The sequence below is a fragment of the Tympanuchus pallidicinctus genome, unplaced genomic scaffold (assembly GCF_026119805.1).
Source record: "Tympanuchus pallidicinctus isolate F22 unplaced genomic scaffold, pur_lepc_1.0 scaffold5, whole genome shotgun sequence".
Taxonomy (NCBI): domain Eukaryota; kingdom Metazoa; phylum Chordata; class Aves; order Galliformes; family Phasianidae; genus Tympanuchus; species Tympanuchus pallidicinctus.
The window spans coordinates 27,017,372-27,031,367 of NW_026294769.1; the positions used below are offsets into that span (position 1 = coordinate 27,017,372).

At 38.0% G+C, this 13,996-nt stretch overlaps 1 long non-coding RNA gene across 2 annotated transcripts; it reads right to left on the reverse strand.

Annotated features, from left to right (window-relative positions):
- Positions 1-5,722: 5,722 nt before the first annotated feature.
- LOC128090943 (uncharacterized) lies at positions 5,723-11,285 on the reverse strand. Of its 2 annotated transcripts, none has more exons than XR_008211158.1 (3): positions 11,152-11,285; positions 10,850-10,955; positions 5,723-9,118 (listed from the first exon to the last, which is right to left on the reverse strand). It is a non-coding gene; the product is annotated as an uncharacterized LOC128090943 (long non-coding RNA). The 2 variants fall into 2 exon arrangements; XR_008211159.1 differs by having other exon boundaries at positions 5,723-8,158; positions 8,614-9,118; positions 10,850-11,285.
- Between the last annotated feature and the right edge of the window lie 2,711 nt (positions 11,286-13,996).

Genomic DNA, 13,996 nt, shown 5'->3' on the forward strand with positions numbered 1-13,996 from the left:
GACAGACTCTACAAGCATGTATAGATTTTTTCCACTAACTAGTTTGTGGCACCAAAACTTTTCCTTCTGCATCTGTTTTTAGCTTTCCCAGCCAGAGATACAGCAATAAATCCTTTTCAAGATCAAATGACAAACTTCAGTCAGAAAAACAAGCACGTGGGCCCTGTGCAGTATTGCAGAAATTCAACTAGTTTACTATTTTTCATTGTAGGATTTTTGTTGCTTGTTTTTGACAGAAAGATGGTCTTCTGAATTTGGTGCTGTATGTCACACATCATTCACTGCTTGGAATGTAATTCCTTATTCAAGGAACTGGATATTCAGTAATACTGGTTTATTATGGAGTTGCTTGCCAGCTTTGGGTGACCTGAGCTGCATTTCAGTATCTGGCTGTGAGAACTAAGAGTCATGCATTCATCCCCATCCTCTTCTCCCCTGCTTACACCAGAAAGCAATAATTAGAGGAAGAATCACTACTAAAAAACACAGAACACAGGTTATTTGTCTGAGTCAAAAATAGATAGTACTTTTGGGGTTGGAAAGGACATTTAGGGACTCTGAAGTAAGCTCTATGACAGACTCATCATAGGCAAATTTGTTCAACTTCTTAACTTCTTTTAAGTTTTAAAAATGTATTTGATTTCTGGGGGATAGAGGGGTGCAGAAAGCATATGTGCATCAACTGAGTCATATCTGCACCAGAAGAATGTACCAATATTACTGTACAAATCATGTTTAGTAAAGGTGAACAACTTTTATGGATACCTTGACCAATACTTCCGCTAATTTATGTACGTAAGTAAAATATCAACATGGAAAATGAAAACAATCAAAAACGAGTTTGAAAGGCAGAGAAAGAGTCGTAATTTTTATTTCCTCATAATTGGTGAAAAACAATCAATATGCCAGCAGGTAGTGCAGTCTCAGCTGCAATGTTTTCATTACAAATGAGTGTGGTATTGGCTAGCAGAAAAAAACTTGGGGCAAAACTCACAGAATCTGTACACTACATGGTTGAAAGAGAACAAGAGCTCTCGATCTCTTCAAAGGCAAAAGAATAAAACAAAAAAGAAAAGAAAAAGAAAGACTAATTTTTTTTTTTTTTTTAATAAGTAAATGGGTGGGAAAGAAAAAAAAGAAAAAGTTGTTTCAATATATTTTTAGCTGTGTTCCTAGGGCAAATTTCATTTAATCATCCCATTCCTTCTGTACATCCCAGACAGTCTTAGTGCAGCTCGTACACGTTTAGGATTATAAATGTGACAGAACAGTTGCTGCAATCTGATAAGTGGTTTGGAGATGGCTATTTGGAAAGGGTCCAGAGGAGAGCCACAGAGATGATCCAAGGGCTGGAGCCCCTCTCCTATGAAGACAGGGTGAAGGAACTGGGTTTGTTCAGCCTGGAAAAGAGAAGGCTGTGGGGAGACCTCATTGTGGCCTTCCACTGTTTAGAAAGAGTTTATAAACATGAGGGAAATCAACTTTTGACATGGGTAGATAGTGGTAGGACAAGGAGAAATGATTTTAAACTCAAGGAGGGGAGATTCAGATTGGATGTCAGAGGGAAGTGTTTAGTGAATGAGTGGTGAAGTGCAGGAACACATTGCCCAGAGAGACTGTGGGTGTCCCATCCCTGATGGTGTTTAAGGCCAGATTGGATGGGGCTCTAGATAATCTGATCTAGTACTTGATCTAGCAGCTGATAACCCTGCCTGTGGCAGAGGGGTTGAAACTTGATGATCCTTGAGGTCCCTTCCAACCCAAGCTGTTCTATGATTCTGTGATTTTGTGTTTGTACAGTTAGTTTCTGCAGTGCATCCTTTAGTGGATCTTTCCTATATGTCATCTGTCATCCTCCAAGCCTAAGCTATTCCTGCTATGTAGTTTTATTGCATGCAGTTTGTTTTGCCTTCCACTGTGTCTTATATGTTTTCAGGTTTAGTCCAGGTTGAATTTATTTTAAAAAAATATGTTTAAAAGTATTCCTTTGGAAAGTAGGAAGAGAATAGGGTTGATTGACTAGAACAGCCTATGTGGCTGTTAAAACCAGTGTCTCTCAGTGTGAAGGATATTGATAGAATATTGACAGGCTGGTCACCTTTTCAGTGGAAGGAGCTCTTGCAAGTCAGTTAAGTACATCACCACAGTTAATTTATATGTCTCTTTAATCATTCTTTTCCATAGTCTTTTCTGAGATACATACGTGAACTATGTTACTATTATAATTCACAAATCTTTTCAATACCCATTTAAGTTTTTATTATACCTATGTTATAGATGGGAGACTGAGGCCCTGTTATTTTTGGCTATGTAGTATTTTACAATGATTTGAAAAATTTTAGATGATTATTTGATGTGTTAAGCTTTGAGCCTGTTGCAAACTGGTTTAATATTGCTTTTTTGTAAAGGGTGGCAAAATGGTTTTTAGGACTATGGTAGTCAAAATCATAGAATCATAGAATAGGATTATAGAATAAACCAGCTTGCAAGGGACTCCCAAAGATCATTGTGTTCAACTTCTGGTTCCACACAGGACCACCCAAAAATCAGACCATATGCCTGAGACCATTGTCCAGAGGCTTCTTGAACTCAGCAACTTGGTGCCCCACTTTCTTAGGGAAGCTGTTCCAATGTTAGAGCAGGCCTCTTAGCAAAGAACCTTTTCCTAATAACCAACCTGAACACTGAATGAATACAAGATGGGGGCTTATCTGCACGTAATACCAGAGTGGAGTTCAAAACCAAGATTTCAAATCTTGTAGTGTAGCACATGGGAAAAGTTATGTCAACTCAGGAGAGTAATTCCAGAAACAGTAGTCATGAGCTATCCAGTAAGAATGGGTCAGTACAGAAATATAGCTATTATGTCTCTCCCAGGCAGCCTGCAAAGTTTTAAATAGCTTCTTCAGAATCTAAAGCAGAACCCTGATCCTCCCTCCAAAGCAATCTCATAAGTGTTCTGCTGGGGAAGGAAAAACAATGTGTGTTAACAAACACAGTGTGCTTTACAGACAATCCTTTCTCAAATGCAAATGAACTCAATGACTTCTATATTGCAAGACTGAATTTTAGCTTCTGTTAACCTCATTGCTCCTTTTTCTATTCTGTAAATTTGTGGAAAGATATCAATGTTCTGTATCTTTTAGCAACTTTTTTTTTTTCTGGAAAAAAATCAGTTACCTTTTTTTTGCCTGTATTTGGAAAATTCATCAGCATTTCCCTCTTTTTCCAGGATGATCAACTGTGATTCCCATGTGAATTTGAGATATGCTTTCTAAATTATTTTTTATTCTGAGCAGTAAAACCCTTTTTAAATGCATTTGTTTCTGGACTTAAATTTTTTTACTTGCTGTTTGAGTGAACTTGAAAAACATTTTTCCTAGGCTACCAGAACACATTCTTAGATTTGAAATGTTAGCAGTTCTTAGTGATACTGCAGTGATACCTATTCCAGTTCCTTAATGTCTTTCCCTCCCTGAAAATTCAATATTAGCATCATTGCATCCATATTGTTCTCATTTTTTTTACAAATTCTATACACACACGGGATATTTATTATCCAGTATCAACACGTCAGATTGAGTATGATTAAATCAAAGTAGAAACCAAACAAAAATTAGAAGCTACAAACAGCTCTGCATGGTCTTTATTGCACTATTGATTTTAAGCAGATCTCCTCATTGATTTTGGTGGGGAGTTTGGCTAGAAATCAATAGTATGAGATGGCTGTTGATTGCACCTCAAAATCTGTATGAAGACAATAAAAAGATTTTATGGGAAGGGGGACTTTACTAGCATTAGTGTAAGAGTGGGGTGTGTTCTCATCACTGTCACTTCTGAACGACTTTTCCTTTAACGGATGTTGCATCCTGTGCACACAAGCTGTGTACATGTAGTTCAAACCTTTCTTTATGCATGAGTAAACAGGCAACACCATGGATTTCCACATAGTCCTGGAATAGGATTGATTTCTACACACATGGGAGTTCTTAGGAGAGATGGATGGAAAGAAGTCTCTTTAATGGTTAAGTACTTTACCAAGAGAGTGGTGATGTGCTGGTACAGGCTGCTCAGCAAGGTCGTGGATGTCCCATCCCTAGAAATGTTCAAGGCCAGGTTGGATGGGGCCCTGAACAGCCTGGTCTAGTATTAGATATGGAGGTTTGTGGCCCTGCATGTGGCAGGGGGGAGTTGGAGATTCATGACTCTTGAGGTCTCTTCCAACCCAAGCCATTCCACAGGCTGAGGATAAGAGGCATGAAGGCACTCCCGTGGAAAGGAATCTGAGGGTTGTAGCTGACAGCAAAGTCAGCAGTGACTCTGACAAGAGTCAGCAGTGTGCCCAGGCATCTAGAAGAGCCAAGCACACTTTGGGGTGTATCAGGGCCAGCACTGCCACTGGGGGAGCTCTGTGTAGCCTCACCTCGAGCCTGCTGCAGTTCAAGAGGTGTTTGGCCAATACTCTCAGAAATATAGATTGATTTTTAGGTGGTCCTGTGTGGAGCCAGGAGCTGGACTCAATGATCCTTGTGAGTCACTTCCAACTTGGGGCATTGTACAGTTTTAAGATTCTAATAATTCTAAGTAAGACATAGTTTAGGTAAGACTGGGGAAAGAGGCACTCAAGTCCCTGCTTTTAACAAATACGGAAATGTAGAGCACCTACACATTTCAGCTATGGATTTGTGTAGTCTTCCACAAGAACAAGTCTGTTTTTTGAAGGCAACAAGCTCCTCATCTCCTATGAAAAGATGTCTTAGAAAGTTATTTTGCTGAATTCCTTGGTTCACAAAGAATTATTATCAAAGGAACAATGCCTTTCTTTTCATTAGTTTCAGTGGAGCAGCTTTGTAGTTGTACAGTGGCTTCAGATTTAATTTTGTAGGCACGCTTTACATTCAGTTTTACAGTATTTTATTTGTTTTGAATGTAACAAGATTCATTTTAAAAGAAGACAGCAGTTTTGAAAGCTTCAGTACACGTCTAAGAACTATGAAACTCTATCCATCCATGGCGATCAAGAGGCTTTACTACTGTTTTGTTGGTCATTCCATGTTATGACCTTTCATGGCACCCAAAAATAGAAATACAGACTGTCTTCTTGATGGAATCAGATTGGATTTTTACTGGTGCATTATTTATTTTTTTCTGAATCAAAGTTTGCAATAAACTACAGAAGAGCACTGAAAAATGCAAGGAGTATTTTTGCTGATGCAAGCCTGTTTATCTCACTCCTATTTCTAGCAATACTTCACATAGACTCAGATATAATATACTTGCTATTGAAGTGAGAAACTCAGTAGAAGGCAAAAAAAAATCCTGCGTGATGGATCTGTAAACAAATTATTGGGAAAAAACCTAAAGTTAATGATCCAACTATTGTAACATGATTAAAGATGAAACATATCTTTGAGGTATGCAATCTTACGGATATCAGTTTGTTATAATAAGCTTAACTGACCAACTTTCCTCCTTTTAATTTGTTCTTTTCTTAGCAATTACAGAGAGCTGTTTTTTAGATAGCTTTTTCTTTTAAATTCATTTTAGTTAAAATCATCTCTGAAGTTTGATCATCAGTACTGCCAGGTACCATGATTGTAAGCCTGGAGTTTAAAATTGAAGAGTCTCAATTGGATTAATATATTAAAGTATATTAAAAATATATTAAAAAATATATTCATTACAAAGAATGGCAGATATTGTTTTTCTTCTTAAATGCAAAGTCATTATATAGATCAGCTCTATTGTAACAAGTGACTTTTAAAAACCTCAAGATTTTTCTTATCTTATATAAATCTCTGAATTAATACAGAAAAAATTCCCTATACATGAAGATCTAGACCTCAGAAAGAGTCAGAAATTGAATATTTTCTTTCCCCTGCAAACATATATACAAGCACACATACACATATGAAACCTAATTATTGCTTTTAGTTCATGAAGTGCTTATTTTGAGATGTTGAACTGCTAAGAACTTGAAAAGTGTATGCATTTCAAGACCACTAGGTGCTGCCTATTGACTACAGTATATTAAACCTAGGCAGTTTCTTAGAAGCGAGTACGAGGAAATAAGTGAATTATTCATGATATCAAACTGAATTTGAGACCTTTTGCTTCTAAACGTAGCCTGAGAAACTCAGAATAAAGCTACAAAATACAGTAGACAGTTTATGATGTGTAATTAGAGGAGGCATATCCTCGGCCACTTAGTTTTGAACCCTTAATTAGTGACATGGTGAATAAAAGATAACAGGAAAATCCTGCAGAAAGCCCTTGCAGTATTTTAAGAAAGGAAAACACAAAGAGCCCTCTCGTATTCTGCTCTGAATGGCGTAGTAGGGATTTACTGTCAGGCGATTACTGAGAATTGAGAAACGTAATTAAGGCTCACTTAAAAGTTTCTAATCTCACTTCAGCTCTGATGCTCATTATCATCTTAAATGTGACACTCATTGTTTTTAAAATAACAAGTGGAGCGCTGGGTTCTTACAGTTAACACTCAATCCTTCCTAATATATTTCATTACCTGCTAATTCTGCTCATGTTAAGGACAGGCAGGAATAAAAGAAGAAAGTTTTTCTACGTTGTTCTAGCAGAAAGTAGTAGCACAAATTTCTGGCTTTAAATGAACTTGTCTGTAATAATTATAAATATGCTTAGGAATAGAAGTAAATGACGATGTGTCAATATTCATATATTATGATAAATGAAACCGTTACAGAGGTAAAACATGTAGTATTAAGAAAGTAGAGTTATTTCTGTTTCATTTGTTTGATTTTACTGTTCTCTAGTGAAGAAGGAAAGACATGTCATTGTTCCTCCGATTCAGATAGACCATTTCTTCAGTTAGCAAGGGTAACAGAGATGTGAAACTGATGTTGAAAGACAGACCAAGCATTATCCACAGTTCATGCAAAGATCTGGTTAAAAATTTTAAAGATTTCTCTCCACGTCAAGAAAATGAAGGTAAGAATGACGCTGTACCTGAATTGCTTTCAAAGTCTGGAAAAGAAATGCTTGAGTAAACAATAAAATATAGTGGATTAGTAGCCTAGGAAAAAGATTTATCACCTCTGTAAAAATTCTGTCAATGTCTCATGTAAAGATTGTCTTAAGGGAATATGTAAGCAAGTGAGAGTGCCCAAGAGAGCAGGCTAACAATGAAAGCACAGGTAAGATTCTGAAGCAAAGTTTAGAAACCATACAATCCTGCGTGTTCAGCTTTCAGTTTCCCCTCTTTTTAATAGCACAGTGGAAATTATACAACCCAGAATGATGTTATGATCCAGAAATTGGAACGTGAATCAGAAAACACTCCGCATTATATACCTCTGCTAGGAATCCCAACACCATTTAAGCTAATTGGAAATTTGTTCTCTTTTTTTCTCCTCTGATTTCAGTATAGCAAGGCCCTATCCATCACTGCTTTGGTTGTTCTTTCATATTAAGCACTGTTGAAGAAGCGGAGGCTGCTACTGGTCCTGAAGACATTCCCAACAACAATTCCAAAATCCTTTTTTTACAGCTACAGTCAGGTTTGGAGCCATACACTCACTTCTCTGCTGCAGTTGTTCTCTTCTTCAGCAGAGAAAGAGACTTGGCATCGACTATTCATATTAGCAGCACTGCGTGACATTTATACAAATGTGGACAAAAGAAAAATGATGTATACTGTAGGCAGCAGCAGTCAAGCTCATCAGTTTCATGTCACTACTTTTTTTGCAGTGCATATTCTGTTTTCCAGCTCTAGAGATGAGCATCGTTTGGGGAAGACTAGTTGTTTGTACCATATATTTCTCCAGTCCATTTGCCAGGAAAAACAGCTTTACATCATGGTTAGGGTACTGAAGAGGCCCTGGTGCCAGAACCTGCCCCAAAGAACAGTGACTAGCTTTATGGTATCAGTGCTTTAAATTCCAGATTCCTCAAAACTCTTAAGTTAAAGCATGTTATTTTCAGTTGCAAGGGACAATCTTGACCAAAGGACACGCTTAGTATGCATCACTCACTGCTCAGAGATTATCATATAAATGCCAGGTCTTTGTCTGATCACACTGTTACAAGGTGTAGACCTTTACTTGTAATGAAACTGGCTTCTTCATGACAGTGTTGATGAGACCACAGTAACAAACTTCCCATTTTGTGGATCAAGCATTTGCTGTAAGTGAGGAAGGAAAATACCTGGTTACGTTTTCTAAAATTTATATCAACGATTTATGTGCTAAAATTCAGAGAATCATACATCTGGGTTGGAAGGGACCTCAAAGCCCACCCAGTCCCACCCTGTGCCATGGGCAGGGCTGCCCCCCCTCAGCTCAGCTGCCCAAGGCCCCATCCAACCTGGCCTTGAGCATCTCCAGGGATGGGGCACCACAGCTTACATGGGCAGCTGTGCAAATGCCTCACTGCCCTCTGAATGAAGAATTTATTTGTAATACCTTATCCGTATCTACCCCCTTTTAGTTTAAAGCTGTTACCCATTGTCCTATTACTACAGTCCCTGATAAAGCATCTCTCCTCATCTTGAGATTGAGGCCCCTTTCGAATACTGGAAGGCCACTATACAGTCTCCCCAGAGACTCCTTACCCAGAGCCTCAACACTCTTAGCCTACCTTTATACGTGCTCCACCCCTCTGATCATCTTTTTGGCCTTCTTCAGGGCTCACTGCAACAACTTCGTGTCCTCACGTTGGTGCCTCCAGAGCTGAATGCAGTACTGCAAATGAAGTGTCACAAGGGAAGAATAGAGGTGAACAGCCACTCACTTTGCCCTGCTGGTCACGCTTCGTTTGACACTGAAGCTGCATTTCCAGCACTGTGCTAGAGAGCCTGAAGTAAACTCTGGGACCCATTTACTTGCTTAAAACTCATACAAAGTAGCAAGACTGTTGAACTTGTTACCATTATAAAATTAAACTGTCAATCAAAGCATTTTCATGGAAGACAGATTTTAAGCAAGATTGCTCCAAGGATCACATCTGTCTGTTCTCCAACTTGTGTCCCACAGGTACTTTCTGGAATTCACCTCAGTGTTGCTTCCTTATTAAATTCTTAAACAGTCTTCATTCTTTGACTTTTTGTTGTTGTTGTTACACCCAGTGGAAGCCTGTTATCCACCTAGAACAACCAACAGGAAAGATGAGCAAAGGAGAGTAATTAAACAACTCCTGCAGAGGCTCTTGTGTAATACCATGCTTTTTAAATTTTAAACCTGAAGTTTTAAGAGGTAGTGTTAATTATTGCATACTAGTGTAAGAACCCTCTGTAATTACTTCTTCATCATTGGCTACACAGTGCTTTTCTCCTTTCAATGAGAGGACAAAGGATAATTATAGGTTATTAATGGACAAGGGAGCAGTTATATACATACAGAAAAAAATTGTAAGTTTCTTATACAAAGCTACAGAGGGAAAACAGTCAATGTGTTAATGCATTCCATTTTATGGATAGACTTTTTTTTTTAATTTTGTTTTTCCTCTGAATGTTGTCTTTTTCAGAAGCATGGTAACTTTTTGCATGCAACACTTTTATTTGGCACCATATGTGCATTTCTGTCTTACAGAAGGGGAAACCCACCAAAATTGAGAGCTTTTAGAATGGTTTTATTGGTTCTACTTCATATGATTCCATCTTTTAGTTAGCCACAGATTTGAAAAACAGGAATTCAGAGCATAATGCAAAATTTTCATGATGGCAAATAAGTCTTGTGATCTGCAAGCATCCCAATGACAAACAGTTTTTCATAGAACTCTAGGCAACAGGTAATGTTAGAATTTTAAGAGATTCTGGAATACTTAATAAGTCTTTTGGCTGAAAAAAAAAAAAAAAAACCCACAAAAAACCAACCAACCAAACAAACAAAAAAACCAAAAAACCCTAAAAAAGCCCCCGTACATATTACATTAATAAAACTAGGCCATCTGCTTCCTTCCATAATCAGTACATTATCTGTTAGGGAATGGATAAATCTGTATTGTAAGTTGTAGCTTTTTGTTAGCACTCCAAATCCTTTCAATTTAGTTCTTTAAAAGACAGTAAAGAGAAACATGCCCTCCTCCCCAGGCCCTAACAAATATTACTATGACTCAGAAATGTAATTTGAGATTAGATTATTTTCATTTCAAAAGGAGCTTTGAGAAGTGCAGGTATGTGAAAGATGCAAAGCCACCACCAGAATCTTCGCAGAGCGTAATTTCTGAACTGATGGCTTCTATTTTATTTGTTCAAGATCCACCACAAGATGGCTCTCTAGCAACAAAAATAGTAAAAACAAAATAAATCTGGAGCTAATTTTAAAAATATTTGCTGAGCTCTGACTGGGAAAAAGTCCACAAGCACAGACCTTTGTGCGGTGCTGTTGAAGTTCAGAAAAAACAGCTTAGCTACCTCCTTATAATTCCAGATATATCAGGTGTGTTTTTGTTTTCTCCCTCCACCCCACCACCACAATGTTATTTTCCTATAGGAAGCCACTAGGATATGAGACAGCGCTCACTCAGTGATTCAGTGGTAGATAGCCACATCCATCTGTGACAAGTTAATAGCGTATTATGTGGATGCTGAGTGTAACAGCACAAGAACTCATTGGTGTTATTACCTGAAGAAAAATTAAGAAGAATTTATTCCCAATAAAGAGGAAACAAAATGAAGCATTTGTACTTATTTTATACAACTTTGTTCTCTACTATAACATTGAAAGGAAGACAAACATGCTCCAAACATCTGGTTATTTACTAAGGTTATATACATAGTTATTAGTTGACTAGCATACAGATTTGCTTTGTGGAAACAAAAGTTTGCACTTGTGCAAAGGTGCAGAGAAAGAATATGAATGTTGAAAATACACACCCAGTAAAAGTATTATCCATAGCTGCGTGCAGTGATAATCTTAAGCACGTACGGTCTGAAGTAGCTGCTAGGAAAGGCCACCTCCCAAGAGCATGCACTGATTCTGCTAGAGATGAGAGCACTTTATATTTTTATCCTTCAGCTCATAAGTTATTGTCAAAAAGCAGAATTTCTCTACCCACAACAAGAACTGAATCAAACTTGAGCTCTTTTAAAGGGAGCAGCCATTTTCATTCATCTCTGGACATCTAAAAGGCAAAAAGTCTAATCTAACTTTGCTAACCTAGTTTAGTTGAATTTACCTTAGAGTTTATGCAAAGTTAACACAGCAACAGAATAAACAAATTCAGCATTTTTCCCCTTCTAGTTTGAGTATGGCAAACAAAACTGAAAAGAAAAAATTAGAAATTGTCCTTAGCTGCTTTTCATCTGTGAGTCATGGCTGCTGGCTGTAGTTCAGTAATTGCCCACCTGAGAACTTCTGTTCCTATGAAGACAAAAATCAAACAGATTAAATTCACCTGTTTGAATTTTCTCCCTAGATGGAGCAGAAGAGCCCTTGTAGTCAGTTAACAGCTCTCAGCTAAGACTTACACCCATTCAGTTCAAAGCAAGGCAAAATTAGATTAGTTTGAACTATCTTCAGCAGCTTGTTGAGATAACACGTCCTGAAATGATGTACTCCCATAGTCAAGAATAGAAAAGATGTGATACTAGAATCTGGTTTTCCTTCCTTCTCAGTTGCTAGTGCTACCTGGGACTTACTGGCTGTCAGCAGCTGTGTGGAAAGGCTTAGTGAGTACCAGTAAATCAAAGGCTGGCAAAGATTTAATGTATTAGTGAGTCTGTTGTGAACTTAAGATGGAGAGCATAGTCACAACCCATTGTTATTATTATTCTGATAGAGACCACTTCACAGAGGCTTGTGGTGCTCATAATGAAATATAAGAAGATTACTGTTTTGGACAAAGATTTATATCTAGACTTCCCAGTTCTAGTAAGAAATGGTCTTGAGCCATGTGAAATGGGATCTAGACTTTCCTTAAGTTTAGTTGTGTTCTGAATGAAGGCTTTGGTTCAGGAAAAAACTTAAAAGCATCGACAGATCCATGGAAGTGAAGGGTCTGTTCTTGGAGGCTTCCTGGCTGTCTGTATGGCTCCCTGTGGAGCAGTCCTGCAATATTCATAGGATGGATTGGATTGAAAGGGACCTTAAGGACCATCTAGTTCCAACCCTTCTGCCCCCTGTGATTAAAGCTCTGTCTTGCAATTCTTCAGTCCCAACCCCATCCTAATTTCTCATAAGCAGTTCTTACTGCCCTGGTGAACTCTTTTTTTTACTGTCTTTCAGATAAATCATCTTTGACTGGGATACCTGTGCTCTCTTGAGCTAAGTTTACAGACAATGCTAGACTTGTCCTATTTGGCAATAAAATAATGTAAGCATTTGGTTATCTGTGAGAAACTGTGGGATAGAATATGTCTGATGATCGATGCTGAGACATGGAAACAGCTGTATTGTACTGGAAGTCATAGCTGTACTTTCCCACACAATATTTCTACCCTACTGCTCTTTACTGGAAAGGTAACATCCACTTACAATCTGCTGCAAACTTAGTCTGATGAAAATGGCTCACTTCAGGTGTCCTTAGATCTGTGCAGTGGACCAGGCAGATTATATCCGTTATTACAGAATCACCGAGTGAGAAGGGACCTCTGGAAGTCATCCAGTCCAGCTGCTGACTTACATACATGCTGATTGCTTAAACAGTCCTTAACCTGGTCCTCCACCAGGTTATACCTTTCTTTTCTCTTCCAGACTTTCCCACCGATCTCAGTGGGATTTTTGAAGAATGTTTTTCTAGGTAGAGGGAGGCACAGAAATCATCAAGTTTGCCCTTCACATCCCTTATTAGATTCTACTCTAGGTGAGCCTTGTCTTTTCTAACCCTCTTACCTGCAAAGTCAGATAGATTTTATATTCCTTTTGGGATGCTCGATCCTTCATCAAGCTTCCTGTACACTTGTCTGTCATGCCTGCTGAATGTACTTCAGCAAACATGGAAAAGAGCAATGAGATTCTTTGCCCATCACCAACCATCTGTCAAGACAGATCAGGCTGAGTTTGTCAGTTTCTCCTTTCATCTAGAGACTTAGCATAGTTTTACTCCTAGCCACTGGAAGAAGCTAAGGCCAGAAAGGATGCAACATCACCTGTACATCAGTGGGTAACATCAACTCAGAAGTGAAGCTGTTGGCATGGAGTTTTAAAGCCTGCTGCACCAATTCCAGCCCTCCCAGAAGGACTAGAGAGAATGCTGCCAGTTTGTAAATATTAAAAATAATAATAATTAAAAAAAATTATTGGGGATAAAACAAAAGAAAATGTACACTTAGTTCCATAGAGAATCCAGCAGAGCACTTTGTCCCCAGCTGGATCATCTACACAATGTGCAGCACAAGCTGCACAAGGACTACCGGGCCCAGAATTCACTGCAATGTGAACAGAAGGAAGCACAGTGGATGCAGCAGTGTCTTGTGATCTGAAGCAGACCTCTTGCACTGAGCAGTGCCTTTGAGATGTGACAGCTCGCTTCTGTGTTTATATTCAGTATATCCAAACAGACTTCTCTTGTCTACTACTCTACGTTTACAGGAACAGTGGATTTTTTTTTTTGTTATCCCAAGGACAAAGAACATGATAAATATGTTACATGTATTGTTTACTTTTTAGCAATTTTATGTTGAAACAATGAGAAAGGTAGCTTGGTCATTCGGAACATGGTCTATTGGTGTTTGGCAAGTGAAGTTTTGGGATGCACAGGACAATTTGTAATCATAGTTGGTGTGTCATTGAGACAAATGGAAAAAAGATACAATGTAGTAGAAATCTCATGATCTTGCACAAGGTTAAAATTAACAAATACTTGTAGATTTAAATGGAGAAAAAATGCATTTTCAAATTATTTATGACTATATAGTAAAATACTAGTAATGAAGACAGTAACAATACTTTGTAAATAGAAATGCATAATATACTCTGTACATACTCAGAAGTCATCTGAATGAAATAAGAATCAATGAAAATAAAACAATACATTTCATCAGTGAGGTTCAAAGGTAACCATGATAGTATACTGCAAAATT